We start from the raw sequence: 25,189 nt of genomic DNA on the forward strand, positions 1-25,189 counted from the left end.
GCCTTTGGCACAGGACACTTGCCGAAGAGAGGTCTGTTACTTCCAAAGACAGGATGAGGCCTCAGGACACCTGGAAGCAGGAGCAGGCAAAGCAGGGAATGGAAACCAGTGCAGGGTCTGACCAACAAGGGTGAAACCCTGTTTAACTTGGACGCACCCTCTCAAGCGGACAGGAGACATGAGATTGAAGGTGATGTGCTGAGATTTACAAGAGTGCACAGCAGATGCTTGGCTGACAGAACTCAAAGAAACCAGCGCAAAATATCCCCACAGTTGATTCTGAGACCAAGATCCGTGATGCCAAATTACAGTTAGCAGGGGCATCGGTAAGTGAGGTATAGGTCTACGGTTGATGGCATACGCTGAGTCTCAGGGATCTGGAGTGCGTTGTGGGATGTGGTGGGTCTAATCAAGGGAGCAAATCGAACAGTGTACCAATGATATATCAACCACACTTGTCGCGCGGTTGAGATTACCTATATGTCCCATGGCCACACCCAGTGCATCTGCAGGACCAGGGACCAATTGGGCATTTTGCCAATAGAGCACGTGTGGGGCTGAATCAGTGCTATCGTGCATCTGGTCTGAGGGATCCAGGGGGCCTTGGGTTTGAAATCAGAATGAAAAGCCTTAGGATCTGCTACATTCATAACCTGGGCTGGGATTATGGTTTGGTTTGAGGCACAGGATGCGCAACAGCTCTGTGGTGGCCTTCGTGCACCCGTGCCACAAGGATGATAGGACAAGGTAGAGTGGTCCAAGTCCACAGCGTGAGAAGAGGAAACATTTCCTTCAGCACTATCTCCCAAAATCGGATGCTACATTTTGGATGGCACCGGCACGATACGGCAGCGAGGACACCAAGGTCGGTCTGCGGAAACATTCCAGCAGGCCCTGATGTGTGACATCCATGGATGTGCTTCCACTGGTGTTTCAGTAGACAGAGAAACTCTGGGAAGAACTGCTTTCATTGGGACATTCCCGTGGCACTACAAAGCACAAGCGCACTCTAAGTTTGCAGTTTTGGAAACACTCCAAAATGACATAGAGCAGAATGCAGAGCTGAGAACCTTTAGACTCCTCATTTCCACAAGAGGCCGTGTCCTGCGCACTTTCAGAATTGTGAGATAAGCGTAATCAAAATGAAGTTATGCTAATCGAAATAGTATGGGTTGTTCATCACAACAAATGCAACACCAGCAATTGGAGATATACCAGACAACACACAGGAACAGAATATGGCATCAATGTCTAGGAGAAATTGTCCTCACAGAAATCCCTTGGAATTGTGTAGAGACAAGAGTCTAAAATTTTCACTTAACATAGCCCTAAAATTCTACATTAGATACCTGATATTACCTGACCAGTAGAGATGAAGAAGTACAGTAAAAGAAATAGGAAGTACCATTTTCAGTTCCAAAGATATTGAAGGCCCAATAGATAAGCTTTCAAACAACTAGACTGCAAAACGCTATGCAGTCCAAATGTTGAAAATGGAGGTCAGGAAAACACTGAAGAACAAAAGGGTCTCAGAATCACAAAAGGCAGAATACCAGAAAAGGGGAAGAGAAAGTCTAAAGACGAGCCAAAACATATCAGAAAACTCAGTGGATGTGATAATATCAGGGCTAAAATTCAGTCCTTAGCAGACTAGATAATGCAGAGGGACGCGTGAATGACTGTGAAGACAGGGGAACAGAAATCCCTCGGTCAGATTCGGATATAGGAAAGCAAGTGCAAAACAATGAAAATATTGCTGTTGTATCCTGGGTTAAGACAGGGCATGAAAGACTAGAATTCATAAGAGTCCCAGATGGAAAAGCAAGAGATAAAGAAATAAAATATGTCTGAAAATTTATCTGTAGAAATATCAGACTGAAACTTGTTGAAAGCCAAGAAAAAATCATCTATGCGAATTCAGGAATTACACAGCATCCAAAGGAGGTGGAATCCCAATAGACCTACAAGCAGCTGTATGATTCCAATCAACAAAGTTCACGAATATCACAGTGATTTAAAATGCACCTGGAGGAAACAACATAGTCACAAGGGAACCTCCAGAGGGATTTCAGCTTATAACTCGGCAGCAATATTGCAGGACAGGGAGGAGTGCCAGGACACAGACCATATCCTGAATGGCCAAATGCTGCCACCTAGGGTAGCCTATGCCACATGACCACCATTTCTAATAACGGCAGAGCTAGAGCAATCCACAGACCGGCAAATCATAAAAGAATTCAGCAGTTCAAAACTTCTTCTAAAAGGAAGGTTGAGAACACTCCCCGGAATAGAAAAGCAGCAAGATGAAATGGAAAGAAGAAAACCATTATTGGAAATGCAAGAAGAGCATGAGTGGCAAAGAAGAAACAAGAAGAAGGCAAGGAGGACATCAAAATCTTAAAGATTGGAGAGGGAAGCAGGAAATCATAGGTGATTGGAAGCACTCTCTTAAGTGAATCAGCTTATTTGACTCTCTGTTTGAAGCGAAAGGAGAGATGCATGTCCTGATGTGTTTGCAAAACAAGCGAGAAGCAGACCAACAAAGAATCAAACCAACAAACATGCACCAAAATGGTACGGTTGGCTGACATATACCATGGGAAACATGATTATTCAAAAGAAAATACTCAAGGTGATGTCAAGGATCATTCAGCACGCATCGACACAGTATTGCGGCTTGCATGTACTCAGAACACTTGTATTCGGAAATCAGAGGCGTGCATTCATATACGTAAATATAGATTCATAAGAGCATATCGTGACCTCACCCAAATGCCGATTTGGAATCCAATGTATTCCTAGTCCGTGATGTAGTCTTGTATGTCTTCCAACACGATGAAGGAATGCCATATTCTACGCTACGTAGAGAAGAATTGTAAGAACCCTATAACAAAGGCAAGTAGCTCTGCCAAAGTGTACTAAGAGCAAAAGAGACAGACAGTAAAGTGCACATTGGAGTTGGTTTCATTTCTTGGAAATTCAGCCCCCATGAAACCAATAGATCCATGTCCTGAGAGTGTGGGTTTTTCAGCAGAAATCATGCGACGCATATGTATTCCGGTTGTACGGATATTATAGGAACATAAGTCTCCTTTACTGGGTCTCTGTGTACTGTGAACTCTTAGAAAGTTTAAAGACGTGCGAAAACGTCAACTGAAATGGGACACACTTCTCTCCATTGGTACTGTGCATACAGATCTGAACAAAAGGAAAGAGGGAAGAAGAAAGGCCCATGGGACGCTAGTGGGCAGAACCACATTTACTTTAGGAACCTCTCGTCGGATGCAGCCCCTCCCCCAACACTGACAAGATGCAGCAGCCAATGGGGATGGCAGTTACCGGTTGGATTCCAGGTGGAATGTAGGTGTGTTCCACGAGGCTTGTTGTGGCTGTTGGATCCTAGGTAACCGGGCCGAGTTCTGTGGGTGGATCAGTGTGATGGAGGGGCTGCAGGCCTCTGTGGAGCTTGGCTTAGGTGTTTGGTCCGGGAAGCTGTGTAAGTTCGAGATACTTCTGCTACCCAAAGACCTGAGTTCACAGGTCAGTTTCCAGAACCTGAAAGGGCAGACAGTGGAAGATTTGCCTGTCATCAGCTTACTGGTTAGGCCCCGAGGTAATTTCAGACTTGCCCAGTCCTGGTGAAGTCGACTTTAGCGGAGACACGAAGAGAAGCTGGCCGAAAAGCTGGCTGCACGGATTGAGGAGAGATGCGAACACAAGGATGAGAGATGTTCTGCTACAATGGAGAATACTGGCGTGGAGACAGCTGTAGAGGATACCAGGCTCAAAAGACATTCAGGAGACATATTGAACCTCGCTGATACTGGCAGAAACATACGGAGTGCCAACGTGGACTTGAGGAAGTTCCTCAAATCTCTTCTCCAAAAACGGGTCCAAGGTCCCTGATGTGTGCAAGAGAAGAGATGGCAGAGATGATCAAAACGCTCCTGTTTTTGGAAGAGGTTGTGAGGATCCACACGTCCCAAGGGGCCTTCCCAAGCCATTCAGACCAAAATTCACCAAGCCCAGGTAAGCCTTTTCCCAGGTTTGGGCCTAGCTAGCAAGCACTTGCCCTTCCCTCCCCTCCACTCACGCATCCATTTTGAAGGTTCAGTACCTGAGCGGCAATGAAGCCATTAGGAGAAGGGCAAGTCCCTCCTAGAATCAGAGTTCCTCCAGCTTCACACTCTGTGAACAACAGTGAACTCCTTAAAGGTCAAATAATCTCAGCTGAAATATATAGGAATTGAAAAATTAGCTCACACCTAGAAACGATGGCCTTCCGCTAGATTCAGCAGATGTTGTGTTTATGTCTTCCCTAGGGTGAAGTGAGTGTGGTAAGTGAGGGGAATCTTTGACTGAACTTGAATCTGTATTAGGTCTCAGTTTTTCAAGACAGTCTAAGTAAATAGTACAAGTCAGAAAGTGAAGTGTACTGTAAAAGTCGCCAATGACATTAAATCACAACTTATGTGGATCGTCTTTCACTTGAGTCAAGCCTCCGGGGGCACTATATCATGTGGGTGCAGACTTGGTTGCGTTAAATGGCTTTACCCAACATGATCGGAAGATTAACTGTTCTCATCACTGATAGAAGAACACCTGGTTCTCCATAGACAAGCATAACTGCAGCAGGGTTCTACTAGCTATAATGCCTCTAGGTGCTTTTGGATTCAAACCTAAATGTATATATGTGGTTTGTTTCCTCTTGTATTTTCCTAGAGAGGGATGTTACCCCTTGAAATGCCAACATTGGCCAGTAGGTGACAAATAGGACTAAAGGGCACCACATGCCCAAGTGTATCCAAGGTTGGGGGTTATTTCATGTTTCCAATAGTTATTTCATGGTTCCTGTTGGTCTCGGAGGCTTCAACCGTAAAGAGCTGACATGACCCCTTTAAGAGTTTGGACTGCTAGTTTGCATTCTATCTGTCTAGGTTTTCCGTAGAGCTGACAAAATGTTACCAAAATTGACAAGTCTGGCTTCTAGGTCGATTTAGTGTGTTTCAAAATATAACTTCATTTTCGTATAACTCCCAAAACATGGAAATGAATTCTGTTAAAATTCTTAAAGACTGCAAATGAGATATCAACACAATGTCAAAAGAGTTTTCTTTGGACAACCCCTCCCACCACGGCTGTATAGAAACCAAGAGCTAAGCAAATATCACATTTCTGTGAAATGTATCTGGATAGTGTTGATTCATCGATGCCCAGTTGGCAGAGAAGAAGTGCAACCTGCACTCACGCGCTCCCTTGTACAGAGAAATGTAAAACTCCACTCACCCAGCCTTTGGCACAGGACACTTGCCGAAGAGAGGTCTGTTACTTCCAAAGACAGGATGAGGCCTCAGGACACCTGGAAGCAGGAGCAGGCAAAGCAGGGAATGGAAACCAGTGCAGGGTCTGACCAACAAGGGTGAAACCCTGTTTAACTTGGACGCACCCTCTCAAGCGGACAGGAGACATGAGATTGAAGGTGATGTGCTGAGATTTACAAGAGTGCACAGCAGATGCTTGGCTGACAGATCTCAAAGAAACCAGCGCAAAATATCCCCACAGTTGATTCTGAGACCAAGATCCGTGATGCCAAATTACAGTTAGCAGGGGCATCGGTAAGTGAGGTATAGGGCTACGGTTGATGGCATACGCTGAGTCTCAGGGATCTGGAGTGCGTTGTGGGATGTGGTGGGTCTAATCAAGAGAGCAAACCGAACAGTGTACCAATGATAAATCAACCACACTGGTCGCACGGTTGAGATTACCGATATGTCCCATGGCCACACCCAGTGCATCTGCAGGACCAGGGACCAATTGGGCATTTTGCCAATAGAGCACGTGTGGGGCTGAATCAGAGCTATCGTGCATCTGGTCTGAGGGATCCAGGGGGCCTTGTGTTTGAAATCAGAATGAAAAGCCTTAGGATCTGCTACATTCATAACCTGGGCTGGGATTATGGTTTGGTTTGAGGCACAGGATGCGCAACAGCTCTGTGGTGGCCTTCGTGCACCCGTGCCACAAGGATGATAGGACAAGGTAGAGTGGTCCAAGTCCACAGCGTGAGAAGAGGAAGCATTTCCTTCAGCACTATCTCCCAAAATCGGATGCTACATTTTGGATGGCACCAGCACGGTACGGCAGCGAGGACACCAAGGTCGGTCTGCGGGATCATTCCAGCAGGCCCTGATTTGTGACATCCATGGATGTGCTTCCACTGGTGTTTCAGTAGACAGAGAAGCTCTGGGAAGAACTGCTTTCATTGGGACATTCCCGTGGCACTACAAAGCACAAGCGCACTCTCAGTTTGCTGTTTTGGAAACACTCCAAAATGACATAGAGCAGAATGCAGAGCTGAGAACCTTTAGAATCCTCATTTCCACAAGAGGCCGTGTCCTGCGCACTTTCAGAATTGTGAGATAAGCGTAATCAAAATGAAGTTATGCTAATCGAAATAGTATGGGTTGTTCATCACAATAAATGCAACACCAGCAATTGGAGATATACCAGACAACACACACAGGAACAGTATAGGGCATCAATGTCTAGGAGAAATTGTCCTCACAGAAATCCTTTGGAATTGCGTAGAGACAAGAGTCTAAAATTTTCACTTAACATAGCCCTAAAAATCTACATTAGATACCTGATATTACCTGACCAGTAGAGATGAAGAAGTACAGTAAAAGAAATAGGAAGTACCATTTTCAGTTCCAACGATATTGAAGGCCCAAAAGATAAGCTTTCAAACAACTAGACTGCAAAACGCTATGCATTCCAAGTGTTGAAAATGGAGGTCAGGAAACACTGAAGAACAAAAGGGTCTCAGAATCACAAAAGGCAGAATACCAGAAAAGGGGAAGAGAAAGTCTAAAGACGAGCCAAAAGATATCAGAACACTCAGTGGATGTGATAATATCAGGGCTAAAATTCAGTCCTTAGCAGACTAGATAATGCAGAGGGACGCGTGAATGACTGTGAAGACAGGGGAACAGAAATCCCTCGGTCAGATTTGGACATAGGAAAGCAAGTGCAAAACAATGAAAATATTGCTGTTGTATCCTGGGTTAAGACAGGGCATGAAAGACTAGAATTCATAAGAGTCCCAGATGGAAAAGCAAGAGATATAGAAATAAAATATGTCTGAAAATTTATCTGTAGAAATATCAGACTGAAACTTGTTGAAAGCCAAGAAAAAATCATCTATGCGAATTCAGGAATTACACAGCATCCAAAGGAGGTGGAATCCCAATAGACCTACAAGCAGCTGTATGATTCCAATCAACAAAGTTCACGAATATCACAGTGATTTAAAATGCACCTGGAGGAAACAACATAGTCACAAGGGAACCTCCAGAGGGGTTTCAGCTTATAACTCGGCAGCAATATTGCAGGACAGGGAGGAGTGCCAGGACACAGACCATATCCTGAATGGCCAAATGCTGCCACCTAGGGTAGCCTATGCCACATGACCACCATTTATAATAACGGCAGAGCTAGAGCAATCCACAGACCGGCAAATCATAAAAGAATTCAGCAGTTCAAAACTTCTTCTAAAAGGAAGGTTGAGAATACTCCCCGGAATAGAAAAGCAGCAAGATGAAATGGAAAGAAGAAAACCATTATTGGAAATGCAAGAAGAGCATGAGTGGCAAAGAAGAAACAAGAAGAAGGCAAGGAGGACATCAAAACCTTAAAGATTGGAGAGGGAAGCAGGAAATCATAGGTGATTGGAAGCACTCTCTTAAGTGAATCAGCTTATTTGACTCTCTGTTTGAAGCAAAAGGAGAGATGCATGTCCTGACGTGTTTGCCAAACAAGCGAGAAGCAGACCAACAAAGAATCAAACCAACAAACATGCACCAAAATGGTACGGTTGGCTGACATATACCATGGGAAACATGATTATTCAAATAAAATACTCAAGGTGATGTCAAGGAACTTTCAGCACGCATCGACCCAGTATTGCGGCTTGCATGTACTCAGCACACTTGTATTCGGAAATCAGAGGCGTGCATTCATATTCGTAAATATAGATTCATAAGAGCATATCGTGACCTCACCCAAATGCCGATTTGGAATCCAATGGATTCCTAGTCCGTGATGTAGTCTTGTATGTCTTCCAACAGGATGAAGGAATGCCATATTCTACGCTACGTAGAGAAGAACTGTAAGAAGCCTATAACAAAGGCAAGTAGCTCTGCCAAAGTGTACTAAGAGCAAAAGAGACAGACAGTAAAGTGCACATTGGAGTTGGTTTCATTTCTTGGAAATTCAGCCCCCATGAAACCAATAGATCCATGTCCTGAGAGTGTGGGTTTTTCAGCAGAAATCATGCGACGCATATGTATTCCGGTTGTACGGATATTATAGGAACATAAGTCTCCTTTACTGGGTCTCTGTGTACTGTGAACTCTTAGAAAGTTTAAAGACGTGTGAAACCTTCAACTGAAAAGGGACACACTTCTCTCCATTGGTACTGTGCATACAGATCTGAACAAAAGGAAAGAGGGAAGAAGAAAGGCCCATGGGACGCTAGTGGGCAGAACCACATTTACTTTAGGAACCTCTCGTCGGATGCAGCCCCTCCCCCAGCACTGACAAGATGCAGCAGCCATTGGGGATGGCAGTTACCGGTTGGATTCCAGGTGGAATGTTGGTGTGTTCCACGAGGCTTGTTGTGGCTGTTGGATCCTAGGTAACCGGGCCGAGTTCTGTGGGTGGATCAGTGTGATGGAGGGGCTGCAGTCCTCTGTGGAGCTTGGCTTAGGTGTTTGGTCCGGGAAGCTGTGTAAGTTCGAGATACTTCTGCTGCCCAAAGACCTGAGTTCACAGGTCAGTTTCCAGAACCTGAAAGGGCAGACAGTGGAAGATCTGCCTGTCATCTGCTTACTGGTGAGGCTCCGAGGTACTTTCAGACTTGCCCAGTCCTGGTGAAGACGACTTTAGGGGAGTCACGAAGAGAAGCTGGCCGAAAAGCTGGCTGCACGGATTGAGGAGAGATGCGAACACATGGATGAGAGATGTTCTGCTACAATTGAGAATACTGGCGTGGAGACAGCTGTAGAGGATACCAGGCTCAAAAGGCATTCAGGAGACATATTGAACCTCGCTGATACTGGCAGAAACATACGGAGTGCCAACGTGGACTTGAGGAAGTTCCTCAATTCTCTTCTCCAAGAACGGGTCCAAGGTCCCTGACGTGTGCAAGAGAAGAGATGGCAGAGATGATCAAAACGCTCCTGTTCTTGGAAGAGGTCGTGAGAATCCACACGTCCCAAGGGGCCTTCCCAAGCCATTCAGACCAAAATTCACCAAGCCCAGGTAAGCCTTTTCCCAGGTTTGGGCCTAGCTAGCAAGCACTTGCCCTTCCCTCCCCTCCACTCACGCATCCATTTTGAAGGTTCAGTACCTGAGCGGAAATGAAGCCATTAGGAGAAGGGCAAGTCCCTCCTAGAATCAGAGTTCCTCCAGCTTCACACTCTGTGAACAACAGTGAACTCCTTAAAGGTCAAATAGTCTCGGCTGAAATAGATAGGAATTGAATACTTAGCTCACACCTAGAAACGATGGCCTTCCGCTAGATTCAGCAGATGTTGTGTTTATGTCTTCCCTGGGGTGAAGGGAGTGTGGTAAGTGAGGGGAATCTTTGACTGAACTTGAATCTGTATTAGGCCTCAGTTTTTCAAGACAGTATAGGTAAATAGTACAAGTCAGAAAGTGAAGTGTACTGTAAAAGTCGCCAATGACATTAAAGACACAGTTTATGTGGATCGTCGTTCAATTGAGTCAAGCCCACGGGGGCACTATATAATGTGGGTGCAGACTTGGTTGCGTTAAATGGCTTTACCCAACATGATCGGAAGATTAACTGTTCTCATCACTGATAGAAGAACACCTGGTTCTCCATAGACAAGCATAACTGCAGCAGGGTTCTCCTAGCTATAATGCCTCTAGGTGCTTTGGATTCAAACCTAAATGTATATATTTGGTTTGTTTCCTCTTGTATTTTCCTAGAGAGGGATGTTACCCCTTGAAATGCCAACATTGGCCAGTAGGTGACAAATAGGACTAAAGGGCACCACATGCCCAAGTGTATCCAAGGTTGGGGGTTATTTCATGTTTCCAATAGTTATTTCATGGTTCCTGTTGGTCTCGGAGGCTTCAACCGTAAAGAGCTGACATGACCCCTTTAACAGTTTGGACTGCTAGTTTGCATTCTATCTGTCTAGGTTTTCCGTAGAGCTGACAAAATGTTAACAAAATTGACAAGTCTGGCTTCTAGGTCGATTTAGTGTGTTTCAAAAAATAACTTCATTTTCGTATAACTCCCAAAACATGGAAATGAATTCTGTTAAAATTCTTAAAGACTGCAAGTGAGATATCAACACAATGTCAAAACAGTTTTCTTTGGACAACCCCTCCCACCACGGCTGTATAGAAACGAAGAGCTAAGCAAATATCACATTTCTGTGAAATGTATCTGGATAGTGTTGATTCATCGATGCCCAGTTGGCAGAGAAGAAGTGCAACCTGCACTCACGCGCTCCCTTGTACAGAGAAATGTAAAACTCCACTCACCCATCCTTTGGCACAGGACACTTGCCGAAGAGAGGTCTGTTACTTCCAAAGACAGGAAGAGGCCTCAGGACACCTGGAAGCAGGAGAAGGCAAAGCAGGGAATGGAAACCAGTGCAGGGTCTGACCAACAAGGGTGAAACCCTGTTTAACTTGGACGCACACTCTCAAGCGGACAGGAGACATGAGATTGAAGGTGATGTGCTGAGATTTACAAGAGTGCACAGCAGATGCTTGGCTGACAGAACTCAAAGAAACCAGCGCAAAATATCCCCACAGTTGATTCTGAGACCAAGATCCGTGATGCCAAATTACAGTTAGCAGGGGCATCGGTAAGTGAGGTATAGGGCTACGGTTGATGGCATACGCTGAGTCTCAGGGATCTGGAATATGTTGTGGGATGTGGTGGGTCTAATCAAGAGAGCAAACCGAACAGTGTACCAATGATAAATCAACCACACTGGTAGCGCGGTTGAGATTACCGATATGTCCCATGGCCACACCCAGTGCATCTGCAGGACCAGGGACCAATTGGGCATTTTTCCAATAGAGCACGTGTGGGGCTGAATCAGAGCTATCGTGCATCTGGTCTGAGGGATCCAGGGGGCCTTGGATTTGAAATCAGAATGAAAAGCCTTAGGATCCGCTACATTCATAACCTGGGCTGGGATTATGGTTTGGTTTGAGGCACAGGATGCGCAACAGCTCTGTGGTGGCCTTCGTGCACCCGTGCCACAAGGATGATAGGACAAGGTAGAGTGGTCCAAGTCTACAGCGTGAGAAGAGGAAGCATTTCCTTCAGCACTATCTCCCAAAATCGGATGCTACATTTTGGATGGCACCGGCACGGTACGGCAGCGAGGACACCAAGGTCGGTCTGCGGGATCATTCCAGCAGGCCCTGATGTGTGACATCCATGGATGTGCTTCCACTGGTGTTTCAGTAGACAGAGAAGCTCTAGGAAGAACTGCTTTCATTGGGACATTCCCGTGGCACTACAAATCACAAGCGCACTCTCAGTTTGCTGTTTTGGAAACACTCCAAAATGACATAGAGCAGAATGCAGAGCTGAGAACCTTTAGAATCCTCATTTCCACAAGAGGCCGTGTCCTGCGCACTTTCAGAATTGTGAGATAAGCGTAATCAAAATGAAGTTATGCTAATCGAAATAGTATGGGTTGTACATCCCAACAAATGCAACACCAGCAATTGGAGATATACCAGACAACACACACAGGAACAGAATATGGCATCAATGTCTAGGAGAAATTGTCCTCACAGAAATCCCTTGGAATTGCGTAGAGACAAGAGTCTAAAATTTTCACTTAACATAGCCCTAAAAATCTACATTAGATACCTGATATTACCTGACCAGTAGAGATGAAGAAGTACAGTAAAAGAAATAGGAAGTACCATTTTCAGTTCCAAAGATATTGAAGGCCCAAAAGATAAGCTTTCAAACAACTGGACTGCAAAACGCTATGTAGTCCAAGTGTTGAAAATGGAGGTCAGGAAAACACTGAAGGACAAAAGGGTCTCAGAATCGCAAAAGGCAGAATACCAGAAAAGGGGAAGAGAAAGTCTAAAGACGAGCCAAAAAATATCAGAAAACTCAGTGGATGTGATAATATCAGGGCTAAAATTCAGTCCTTAGCAGACTACATAATGCAGAGGGACGCGTGAATGACTGTGAAGACAGGGGAACAGAAATCCCTCGGTCAGATTCGGACATAGGAAAGCAAGTGCAAAACAATGAAAATATTGCTGTTGTATCCTGGGTTAAGACAGGGCATGAAAGACTAGAATTCATAAGGGTCCCAGATGGAAAAGCAAGAGAAAAAGAAATAAAATGTGTCTGAAAATTTATCTGTAGAAATATCAGAATGCAACTTGTTGAAAACCAAGAAAAAATCATCTATGCGAATTCAGGAATTACACAGCATCCAAGGGAGGTGGAATCCCAATAGACCTACCAGCAGCTGTATGATTCCAGTCAACAAAGTTCACGAATATCACAGTGACATAAAATGCACCTGGAGGTAACAACATAGTCACAAGGGAAACTCCAGAGGGGTTTCAACTTATAAATCGGCAGCAATATTGCAGAACAGGGAGGAGTGCCAGGACACAGACCATAACCTGAATGGCCAAAGGCTGCCACCTAGGGTAGCCTATGCCACATGACCACCATTTCTAATAACGGCAGAGCTAGAGCAATCCACAGACCGGCAAATCATAAAAGAATTCAGCAGTTCAAAACTTCTTCTAAATGGAAGGTTGAGAATACTCCCCGGAATAGAAAAGCAGCAAGATGAAATGGAAAGAAGAAAACCATTATTGGAAATGCAAGAAGAGCATGAGTGGCAAAGAAGAAACAAGAAGAAGGCAAGGAGGACATCAAAACCTTAAATATTGGAGAGGGAAGCAGGAAATCATAGGTGATTGGAAGCACTGTCTTAAGTTAATCAGCTTATTTGACTCTCTGTTTGAAGCGAAAGGAGAGATGCATGTCCTGACGTGTTTGCAAAACAAGCGAGAAGCAGACCAACAAAGAATCAAACCAACAAACATGCACCAAAATGGTACGGTTGGCTGAAATATACCATGGGAAACATGATTATTCAAAAGAAAATACTCAAGGTGATGTCAAGGATCATTCAGCACGCATCGACCCAGTATTGCGGCTTGCATGTACTCAGCACACTTGTATTCGGAAATCAGAGGCGTGCATTCATATTCGTAAATTTAGATTCATAAGAGCATATCGTGACCTCACCCAAATGCCGATTTGGAATCCAATGGATTCCTAGTCCGTGATGTAGTCTTGTATGTCTTCCAACAGGATTAAGGAATGCCATATTCTACGCTACGCAGAGAAGAATTGTAAGAAGCCTATAACAAAGGCAAGTAGCTCTGCAAAAGTGTACTAAGAGCAAAAGAGACAAACAGTAAAGTGCACATTGGGGTTGGTTTCATTTCTTGGAAATGCAGCCCCCATGAAACCAATAGATCCATGTCCTGAGAGTGTGGGTTTTTCAGCAGAAATCATGCGACGCATATGTATTCCGGTTGTACGGATATTATAGGAACATAAGTCTCCTTTACTGGGTCTCTGTGTACTGTGAACTCTTAGAAAGTTTAAAGACGTGTGAAACCTTCAACTGAAAAGGGACACACTTCTCTCCATTGGTTCTGTGCATACAGATCTGAACAAAAGGAAAGAGGGAAGAAGAAAGGCCCATGGGACGCTAGTGGGCAGAACCACATTTACTTTAGGAACCTCTCGTCGGATGCAGCCCCTCCCCCAACACTGACAAGATGCAGCAGCCATTGGGGATGGCAGTTACTGTTGGATTCCAGGTGGAATGTTGGTGTGTTCCACGAGGCTTGTTGTGGCTGTTGGATCCTAGGTAACCGGGCCGAGATCTGTGGGTGGATCAGTGTGATGGAGGGGCTGCAGGCCTCTGTGGAGCTTGGCTTAGGTGTTTGGTCCGGGAATCTGTGTAAGTTCGAGATACTTCTGCTGCCCAAAGACCTGAGTTCACAGGTCATTTTCCAGAATCTGAAAGGGCAGACAGTGGAAGATCTGCCTGTCATCAGCTTACTGGTGAGGCTCCGAGGTACTTTCAGACTTGCCCAGTCCTGGTGAAGTCGACTTTAGGGGAGTCACGACGAGAAGCTGGCCGAAAAGCTGGCTGCACGCATTGAGGAGAGATGCGAACACATGGATGAGAGATGTTCTGCTACAATGGAGAATACAGGCGTGGAGACAGCTGTAGAGGATACCAGGCTCAAAAGACATTCAGGAGACATATTGAACCTCGCTGATACTGGCAGAAACATACGGAGTGCCAACGTGGACTTGAGGAAGTTCCTCAATTCTCTTCTCCAAGAACGGGTCCAAGGTCCCTGACGTGTGCAAGAGAAGAGATGGCAGAGATGATCAAAACGCTCCTGTTCTTGGAAGAGGTCGTGAGAATCCACACGTCCCAAGGGGCCTTCCCAAGCCATTCAGACCAAAATTCACCAAGCCCAGGTAAGCCTTTTCCCAGGTTTGGGCCTAGCTAGCATGCACTTGCCCTTTCCTCCCCTCCACTCACGCATCCATTTTGAAGGTTCAGTACCTGAGCGGAAATGAAGCCATTAGGAGAAGGGCAAGTCCCTCCTAGAATCAGAGTTCCTCCAGCTTCACACTCTGTGAACAACAGTGAACTCCTTAAAGGTCAAATAGTCTCGGCTGAAATAGATAGGAATTGAATACTTAGCTCACACCTAGAAACGATGGCCTTCCGCTAGATTCAGCAGATGTTGTGTTTATGTCTTCCCTGGGGTGAAGGGAGTGTGGTAAGTGAGGGGAATCTTTGACTGAACTTGAATCTGTACTAGGCCTCAGTTTTTCAAGACAGTATAGGTAAATAGTACAAGTCAGAAAGTGAAGTGTACTGTAAAAGTCTCCAATGACATTAAAGACACAGCTTATGTGGATCGTCGTTCAATTGAGTCAAGCCCCCGGGGGCACTATATCATGTGGGTGCAGACTTGGTTGCGTTAAATGGCTTTACCCAACATGATTGGAAGATTAACTGTTCTCATCACTGATAGAAGAACACCTGGTTCTCCATAGACAAGCATAACTGCAGCAGGGTTCTCCTAGCTATAATGCCTCTAGGTGCTTTTGGATTCAAACCTAAATGTATATATTTGGTTTGTTTCCTCTTGTATTTTCCTAGAGAGGGATGTTACCCCTTGAAATGCCAACATTGGCCAGTAGGTGACAAATAGGACTAAAGGGCACCACATGCCCAAATCTATCCAAGGTTGGGGGTTATTTCATGTTTCCAATAATTATTTCATGGTTCCTGTTGGTCTCGGAGGCTTCAACCGTAAAGAGCTGACATGACCCCTTTAAAAGTTTGGACTGCTAGTTTGCATTCTATCTGTCTATGTTTTCCGTAGAGCTGACAAAATGTTACCAAAATTTACAAGTCTGGCTTCGAGGTCGATTTAGTGTGTTTCAAAAAATAACTTCATTTTCGTATAACTCCCAAAACATGGAAATGAATTCTGTTAAAATTCTTAAAGACTGCAAATGAGATATCAACACAATGTCAAAACAGGTTTCTTTGGACAACCCCTCCCACCACGGCTGTATAGAAAAAAAGAGCTAAGCAAATATCACATTTCTGTGAAATGTATCTGTATAGTGTTGATTCATCGATGCCCAGTTGGCAGAGAAGAAGTGCAACCTGCACTCACGCGCTCCCTTGTACAGAGAAATGTAAAACTCCACTCACCCAGCCTTTGGCACAGGACAATTGCCGAAGAGAGGTCTGTTACTTCCAAAGAAAGGATGAGGCCTCAGGACACCTGGAAGCAGGAGAAGGCAAAGCAGGGAATGGAAACCAGTGCAGGGACTGACCAACTAGGGTGAAACCCTGCTTAATTTGGACGCATCCTCTCAAGCGGACAGGAGACATGAGATTGAAGGTGATGTGCTGAGATTTACAAGAGTGCACAGCAGAAGCTTGGCTGTCAGAACTCAAAGAAACCAGTGCAAAATATCCCCACAGTTGATTCTGAGACCAAGATCCGTGATGCCAATTTACAGTTAGCAGGAGCATCGGTAAGTGAGGTATAGGGCTACGGTTGATGGCATACCTGAGTCTCAGGGATCTGGAGTGCGTTGTGGGATGTGGTGGGTCTAATCAAGAGAGCAAACCGAACAGTGTACCAATGATAAATCAACCACACTGGTCGCGCGGTTGAGATTACCGATATGTTCCATGGCCACACCCAGTGCATCTGCAGGACCAGGGACCAATTGGGCATTTTGCCAATAGAGCACGTGTGGGGCTGAATCAGAGCTATCGTGCAACTGGTCTCAGGGATCCAGGGGGCCTTGGGTTTGAAATCAGAATGAAAAGCCTTAGGATCTGCTACATTCATATCCTGGGCTGGAATTATGGTTTGGTTTGAGGCACAGGATGCGCAACAGCTCTGTGGTGGCCTTCGTGCACCCGTGCAACAAGGATGATAGGACAAGGTAGAGTGGTCCAAGTCCATAGCGTGAGAAGAGGAAGCATTTCCTTCAGCACTATCTCCCAAAATCGGATGCTACATTTTGGATGGCAACGGCACGGTACGGCAGCGAGGACACCAAGGTCGGTCTGCGGGATCATTCCAGCAGGCCCTGATTTGTGACATCCATGGATGTGCTTCCACTGTTGTTTCAGTAGACAAAGAAGCTCTGGGAAGAACTGCTTTCATTGGGACATTCCCGTGGCACTACAAAGCACAAGCGCACTCTCAGTTTGCTGTATTGGAAACACTCCAAAATGACATAGAGCAGAATGCAGAGTTGAGAACCTTTAGAATCCTCATTTCCACAAGAGGCCGTGTCCTGCGCACTTTCAGAATTGTGAGATAAGCGTAATCAAAATGAAGTTATGCTAATCGAAGTAGTATGGGTTGTTCATCACAACAAATGCAACACCAGCATTTCGAGATATACCAGACAACACACACAGGATCAGAATATGGCATCAATGTCTAGGAGAAATTGTCCTCACAGAAATCCCTTGGAATTGCGTAGAGACAAGAGTCTAAAATTTTCACTTAACATAGCCCTAAAAATCTACATTAGTTACCTGATATTACCTGACCAGTAGAGATGAAGAAGTACAGTAAAAGAAATAGGAAGTACCACTTTCAGTTCCAAAAATATTGAAGGCCCAAAAGATAAGCTTTCAAACAACTAGACTGCAAAACGCTATGCAGACCAAGTGTTGAAAATGGAGGTCAGGAAATCACTGAAGCACAAAAGGGTCTCAGAATCACAAAAGGCAGAATACCAGAAAAGGGGAAGAGAAAGTCTAAAGACGAGCCAAAAAATATCAGAAAACTCAGTGGATGTGATAATATCAGGGCTAAAATTCAATACTTAGCAGACTAGATAATGCAGAAGGACGCGTGAATGACTGTGAAGACAGGGGAACAGAAATCCCTCGGTCAGATTCGGACATAGGAAAGCAAGTGCAAAACAATGAAAATATTGCTGTTGTATCCTGGGTTAAGACAGGGCATGAAAGACTAGAATTCATAAGAGTCCCAGATGGAAAAGCAAGAGATAAAGAAATAAAATATGTCTGAAAATTTATCTGTAGAAATATCAGACTGAAACTTGTTGAAAGCCAAGAAAAAATCATCTATGCGAATTCAGGAATTACACAGCATCCAAAGGAGGTGGAATCCCAATAGACCTACAAGCAGCTGTATGATTCCAATCAACAAAGTTCACGAATATCACAGTGATTTAAAATGCACCTGGAGGAAACAACATAGTCACAAGGGAACCTCCAGAGGGGTTTCAGCTTATAACTCGGCAGCAATATTTCAGGACAGGGAGGAGTGCCAGGACACAGACCATATCCTGAATGGCCAAATGCTGCCACCTAGGGTAGCCTATGCCACATGACCACCATTTCTAATAACGGCAGAGCTAGAGCAATCCACAGACCGGCAAATCATAAAAGAATTCAGCAGTTCAAAACTTCTTCTAAAAGGAAGGTTGAGAATACTCCCCGGAATAGAAAAGCAGCAAGATGAAATGGAAAGAAGAAAACCATTATTGGAAATGCAAGAAGAGCATGAGTGGCAAAGAAGAAACAAGAAGAAGGCAAGGAGGACATCAAAACCTTAAAGATTGGAGAGGGAAGCAGGAAATCATAGGTGATTGGAAGCACTCTCTTAAGTGAATCAGCTTATTTGACTCTCTGTTTGAAGCGAAAGGAGAGATGCATGTCCTGACGTGTTTGCAAAACAAGCGAGAAGCAGACCAACAAAGAATCAAACCAAGAAACATGCACCAAAATGGTACGGTTGGCTGAAATATACCATGGGAAACATGATTATTCAAAAGAAAATACTCAAGGTGATGTCAAGGATCATTCAGCACGCATCGACCCAGTATTGCGGCTTGCATGTACTCAGCACACTTGTATTCGGAAATCAGAGGCGTGCATTCATATTCGTAAATATAGATTCATAAGAGCATATCGTGACCTCACCCAAATGTCGATTTGGGATCCAATGGATTCCTAGTCCGTGATGTAGTCTTGTATGTCTTCCAACAGGATGAAGGAATGCCATATTCTACGCTACGTAGAGAAGAATTGTAAGAAGCCTATAAAAAGGCAAGTAGCTCTACCATAGTTTACTAAGAGCAAAAGAGACAGACAGTAAAGTGCACATTGGGGTTGGTTTCATTTTTTGGAAATTCAGCCCCCATGAAACAAATAGTTCCATGTACTGAGAGTGTGGGTTTTTCAGCAGAAATCATGCGACGCATATGTATTCCGGTTGTACGGATATTATAGGAACATAAGTCTCCTTTACTGGGTCTCTGTGTACTGTGAACTCTTAGAAAGTTTAAAGACGTGTGAAACCTTCAACTGAAAAGGGACACACTTCTCTCCATTGGTACTGTGCATACAGATCTGAACAAAAGGAAAGAGGGAAGAAGAAAGGCCCATGGGACGCTAGTGGGCAGAACCACATTTACTTTAGGAACCTCTCGTCGGATGCAGCCCCTCCCCCAACACTGACAAGCTGCAGCAGCCATTGGGGATGGCAGTTACCGGTTGGATTCCAGGTGGAATGTTGGTGTGTTCCACGAGGCTTGTTGTGGCTGTTGGATCCTAGGTAACCGGGCCGAGTTCTGTGGGTGGATCAGTGTGATGGAGGGGCTGCAGGCCTCTGTGGAGCTTGGCTTAGGTGTTTGTTCCAGGAAGCTGTTTAAGTTCGAGATACTTGTGCTGCCCAAAGTCCTGAGTTCACAGGTCAGATTCCAGAACCTGAAAGGGCAGACAGTGGAAGATCTGCCTGTCATCAGCTTACTGGTGAGGCTCCGAGGTACTTTCAGACTTGTCCAGTCCTGGTGAAGTCGCCTTTAGGGGAGTCACGAAGAGAAGCTGGCCGAAAAGCTGGCGGCACGGATTGAGGAGAGATGCGAACACATGGATGAGAGATGTTCTGCTACAATGGAGAATACTGGCGTGGAAACAGCTGTAGAGGATACCAGGCTCAAAAGTCATTCAGGAGACATATTGAACCTCACTGATACTGGCAGAAACATACGGAGTGCCAACGTGGACTTGAGGAAGTTCCTCAATTCTCTTCTCCAAGAACGGGTCCAAGTTCCCTGACGTGTGCAAGAGAAGAGATGGCAGAGATGATCAAAACGCTCCTGTTCTTGGAAGAGGTCGTGAGAATCCACACGTCCCAAGGGGCCTTCCCAAGCCATTCAGACCAAAATTCACCAAGCCCAGGTATGCCTTTTCCCAGGTTTGGTCCTAGCTAGCAAGCACATGCCCTTCCCTACCCTCCACTCACGCATCCATTTTGAAGGTTCAGTAGCTGAGCGGCAATGAAGCCATTAGGAGAAGGGCAAGTCCCTCCTAGAATCAGAGTTCCTCCAGCTTCACACTCTGTGAACAACAGTGAAGTCCTTAAAGGTCAAATAGTCTCGGCTGAAATAGATAGGAATTGAATACTTAGCTCATACCTAGAAACGATGGCCTTCCGCTAGATTCAGCAAATGTTGTGTTTATGTCTCCCCTGGGGTGAAGGGAGTGTGGTAAGTGAGGGGAATCTTTGACTGAACTTGAATTTGTATTAGGCCTCAGTTTTTCAAGACAGTATAGGTAAATAGTACAAGTCAGAAAGTGAAGTGTACTGTAAAAGTCGCCAATGACATTAAAGACACAGCTTATGTGGATCGTCTTTCACTTGAGTCAAGCCCCCGGGGGCACTATATCATGTGGGTGCAGACTTGGTTGCGTTAAATGGCTTTACCCAACATGATCGGAAGATTAACTGTTCTCATCACTGATAGAAGAACACCTGGTTCTCCATAGACAAGCATAACTGCAGCAGGGTTCTCCTAGCTATAATGCCTCTAGGTGCTTTGGATTCAAACCTAAATGTATATATTTGGTTTGTTTCCTCTTGTATTTTCCTAGAGAGGGATGTTACCCCTTGAAATGCCAACATTGGCCAGTAGGTGACAAATAGGACTAAAGGGCACCACATGCCCAAGTGTATCCAAGGTTGGGGGTTATTTCATGTTTCCAATAGTTATTTCATGGTTCCTGTTGGTCTCGGAGGCTTCAACCGTAAAGAGCTGACATGACCTCTTTAACAGTTTGGACTGCTAGTTTGCATTCTATCTGTCTAGGTTTTCCGTAGAGCTGACAAAATGTTACCAAAATTGACAAGTCTGGCTTCTAGGTCGATTTAGTGTGTTTCAAAATATAACTTCATTTTCGTATAACTCCCAAAACATGGAAATGAATTCTGTTAAAATTCTTAAAGACTGCAAATGAGATATAAACACAATGTCAAAATAGGTTTCTTTGGACAACCCCTCCAACCACGGCTGTATAAATACAAAGAGCTAAGGAAATATCACATTTCTGTGAATTGTATCTGGATAGTGTTGATTCATCGATGCCCAGTTGGCAGAGAAGAAGTGCAACCTGCACTCCCGCGCTCCCTTGTACAGAGAAATGTAAAACTCCACTCACCCAGCCTTTGGCACAGGACACTTGCCGAAGAGAGGTCTGTTACTTCCAAAGACAGGATGAGGCCTCAGGACACCTGGAAGCAGGAGAAGGCAAAGCAGGGAATGGAAACCAGGGCAGGGTCTGACCAACAAGGGTGAAACCCTGTTTAACTTGGACGCACCCTCTCAAGTGGACAGGAGACATGAGATTGAAGGTGATGTGCTGAGATTTACAAGAGTGCACAGCAGATGCTTGGCTGACAGAACTCAAAGAAACCAGCGCAAAATATCCCCACAGTTGATTCTTAGACCAAGATCCGTGATGCCAAATTACAGTTAGCAGGGTCATCGGTAAGTGAGGTATAGGGCTACGGTTGATGGCATACGCTGAGTCTCAGGGATCTGGAGAGTGTTGTGGGATATGGTGGGTCTAATCAAGAGAGCAAACCGAACAGTGTACCAATGATAAATCAACCACACTGTTCGCGCGGTTGAGATTACCGATATTTCCCATGGCCACACCCAGTGCATCTGCAGGACCAGGGACCAATTGGGCATTTTGCCAATAGAGCACGTGTGGGGCTGAATCAGAGCTATCGTGCATCTGGTCTGAGGGATCCAGGGGGCCTTGGGTTTGAAATCAGAATGAAAAGCCTTAGGATCTCCTACATTCATAACCTGGGCTGGGATTATGGTTTGGTTTGAGGCACAGGATGCGCAACAGCTCTGTGGTGGCCTTCGTGCACCCGTGCCACAAGGATGATAGGACAAGGTAGAGTGGTCCAAGTCCACAGCGTGAGAAGAGGAAGCATTTCCTTCAGCACTATCTCCCAAAATCGGATGCTACATTTTGGATGGCACCGGCACGGTACGGCAGCGAGGACACCAAGGTCGGTCTGCGGGATCATTCCAGCAGGCCCTGATTTGTGACATCCATGGATGTGCACCCACTGGTGTTTCAGTAGACAGAGAAGCTCTGGGAAGAACTGCTTTCATTGGGACATTCCCGTGGCAATAAAAAGCACAAGCGCACTCTGAGTTTGCTGTTTTGGAAACAATCCAAAATGACATAGAGCAGAATGCAGAGCTGAGAACTTTTAGAATCCTAATTCCCACAAGAGGCCCTGTCCTGCGCACTTTCAGAATTGTGAGATAAGCGTAATCAAAATGAATTTATGCTAATCGAAGTAGTATGGGTTGTTCATCACAACCAATGCAACACCAGCAATTGGAGATATACCAGACAACACACACAAGAACAGAATATGGCATCAATGTCTAGGAGGAATTGTCCTCACAGAAATCCCTTGGAATTGCGTAGAGACAAGAGTCTAAAATTTTCACTTAACATAGCCCTAAAAATCTACATTAGATACCTGATATTACCTGACCAGCAGAGATGAAGAAGTACAGTAAAAGAAATAGGAAGTACCATTTTCAGTTCCAAAGATATTGAAGGCCCAAAAGATAAGCTTTCAAACAACTAGACTGCAAAACGCTATGCAGTCCAAGTGTTGAAAATGGAGGTCAGGAAAACACTGAAGAACCAAAGGGTCTCAGAATCACAAAAGGCAGAATACCAGAAAAGGGGAAGAGAAAGTCTAAAGACGAGCCAAAAAATATCAGAAAACTCAGTGGATGTGATAATATCAGGGCTAAAATTCAGTCCATAGCATACTAGATAATGCAGAGGGACGCGTGAATGACTGTGAAGACAGGGGAACAGAAATCCCTCGGTCAGATTCGGACATAGGAAAGCAAGTGCAAAACAATGAAAATATTGCTGTTGTATCCTGGGTTAAGACAGGGCATGAAAGACTAGAATTCATAAGAGTCCCAGATGGAAAAGCAAGAGATAAAGAAATAAAATATGTCTGAAAATTTATCTGTAGAAATATCAGACTGAAACTTGTTGAAAGCCAAGAAAAAATCATCTATGCGAATTCAGGAATTACACAGCATCCAAGGGAGGTGGAATCCCAATAGACCTACAAGCAGCTGTATGATTCCAATCAACAAAGTTCACGAATATCACAGTGATTTAAAATGCACCTGGAGGAAACAACATAGTCACAAGGGAACCTCCAGAGGGGTTTCAGCTTATAACTCGGCAGCAATATTGCAGGACAGGGAGGAGTGCCAGGACACAGACCATATCCTGAATGGCCAAATGCTGCCACCTAGGGTAGCCTATGCCACATGACCACCATTTCTAATAACGGCAGAGCTAGAGCAATCCACAGACCGGCAAATCATAAAAGAATTCAGCAGTTCAAAACTTCTTCTAAAAGGAAGGTTGAGAATACTCCCCGGAATAGAAAAGCAGCAAGATGAAATGGAAAGAAGAAAACCATTATTGGAAATGCAAGAAGAGCATGAGTGGCAAAGAAGAAACAAGAAGAAGGCAAGGAGGACATCAAAACCTTAAAGATTGGAGAGGGAAGCAGGAAATCATAGGTGATTGGAAGCACTCTCTTAAGTGAATCAGCTTATTTGACTCTCTGTTTGAAGCGAAAGGAGAGATGCATGTCCTGACGTGTTTGCAAAACAAGCGAGAAGCAGACCAACAAAGAATCAAACCAACAAACATGCACCAAAATGGTACGGTTGGCTGACATATACCATGGGAAACATGATTATTCAAAAGAAAATACTCAAGGTGATGTCAAGGATCATTCAGCACGCATCGACCCAGTATTGCGGCTTGCATGTACTCAGCACACTTGTATTCGGAAATCAGAGGCGTGCATTCATATTCGTAAATATAGATTCATAAGAGCATATCGTGACCTCACCCAAAGGCCGATTTGGAATCCACTGGATTCCTAGTCCGTGATGTAGTCTTGTATGTCTTCCAACAGAATGAAGGAATGCCATATTCTACGCTACGTAGAGAAGAATTGTAAGAAGCCTATAACAAAGGCAAGTAGCTCTGCCAAAGTGTACTAAGAGCAAAAGAGACAGACAGTAACGTGCACATTGGGGTTGGTTTCATTTCTTGGAAATTCAGCCCCCATGAAACCAACAGATCCATGTGCTGGGAGTGTGGGTTTTTCAGCAGAAATCATGCGACGCATATGTATTCCGGTTGTACGGATATTATAGGAACATAAGTCTCCTTTACTGGGTCTCTGTGTACTGTGAACTCTTAGAAAGTTTAAAGACGTGTGAAACCTTCAACTGAAAAGGGACACACTTCTCTCCATTGGTACTGTGCATACAGATCTGAACAAAAGGAAAGAGGGAAGAAGAAAGGCCCATGGGACGCTAGTGGGCAGAACCACATTTACTTTAGGAACCTCTCGTCGGATGCAGCCCCTCCCCCAACACTGACAAGATGCAGCAGCCATTGGGGATGGCAGTTACCGGTTGGATTCCAGGTGGAATGTTGGTGGGTTCCACGAGGCTTGTTGTGGCTGTTGGATCCTAGGTAACCGGGCCGAGTTCTGTGGGTGGATCAGTGTGATGGAGGGGCTGCAGGCCTCTGTGGAGCTTGGCTTAGGTGTTTGGTCCGGGAAGCTGTGTAAGTTCGAGATACTTCTGCTGCCCAAAGACCTGAGTTCACAGGTCAGTTTCCAGAACCTGAAAGGGCAGACAGTGGAAGATCTGCCTGTCATCAGCTTACTGGTGAGGCTCCGAGGTACTTTCAGACTTGCCCAGTTCTGGTGAAGTCGACTATAGGGGAGTCACGAAGAGAAGCTGCCCGAAAAGCTGGCTGCACGGATTGAGGAGAGATGCGAACACATGGATGAGAGATGTTCTGCTACAATGGAGAATACTGGCGTGGAGACAGCTATAGAGTATACCAGGCTCAAAAGACATTCAGGAGATATATTGAACCTCGCTGATACTGGCAGAAACATACGGAGTGCCAACGTGGACTTGAGGAAGTTCCTCAATTCTCTTCTCCAAGAACGGGTCCAAGGTCCCTGACGTGTGCAAGAGAAGAGATGGCAGCGATGATCAAAACGCTCCTGTTCTTGGAAGAGGTCGTGAGAATCCACACGTCCCAAGGGGCCTTCCCAAGCCATTCAGACCAAAATTCACCAAGCCCAG

Source organism: Vicugna pacos, unplaced genomic scaffold (assembly GCF_048564905.1).
Source record: "Vicugna pacos unplaced genomic scaffold, VicPac4 scaffold_20, whole genome shotgun sequence".
NCBI lineage: Eukaryota > Metazoa > Chordata > Mammalia > Artiodactyla > Camelidae > Vicugna > Vicugna pacos.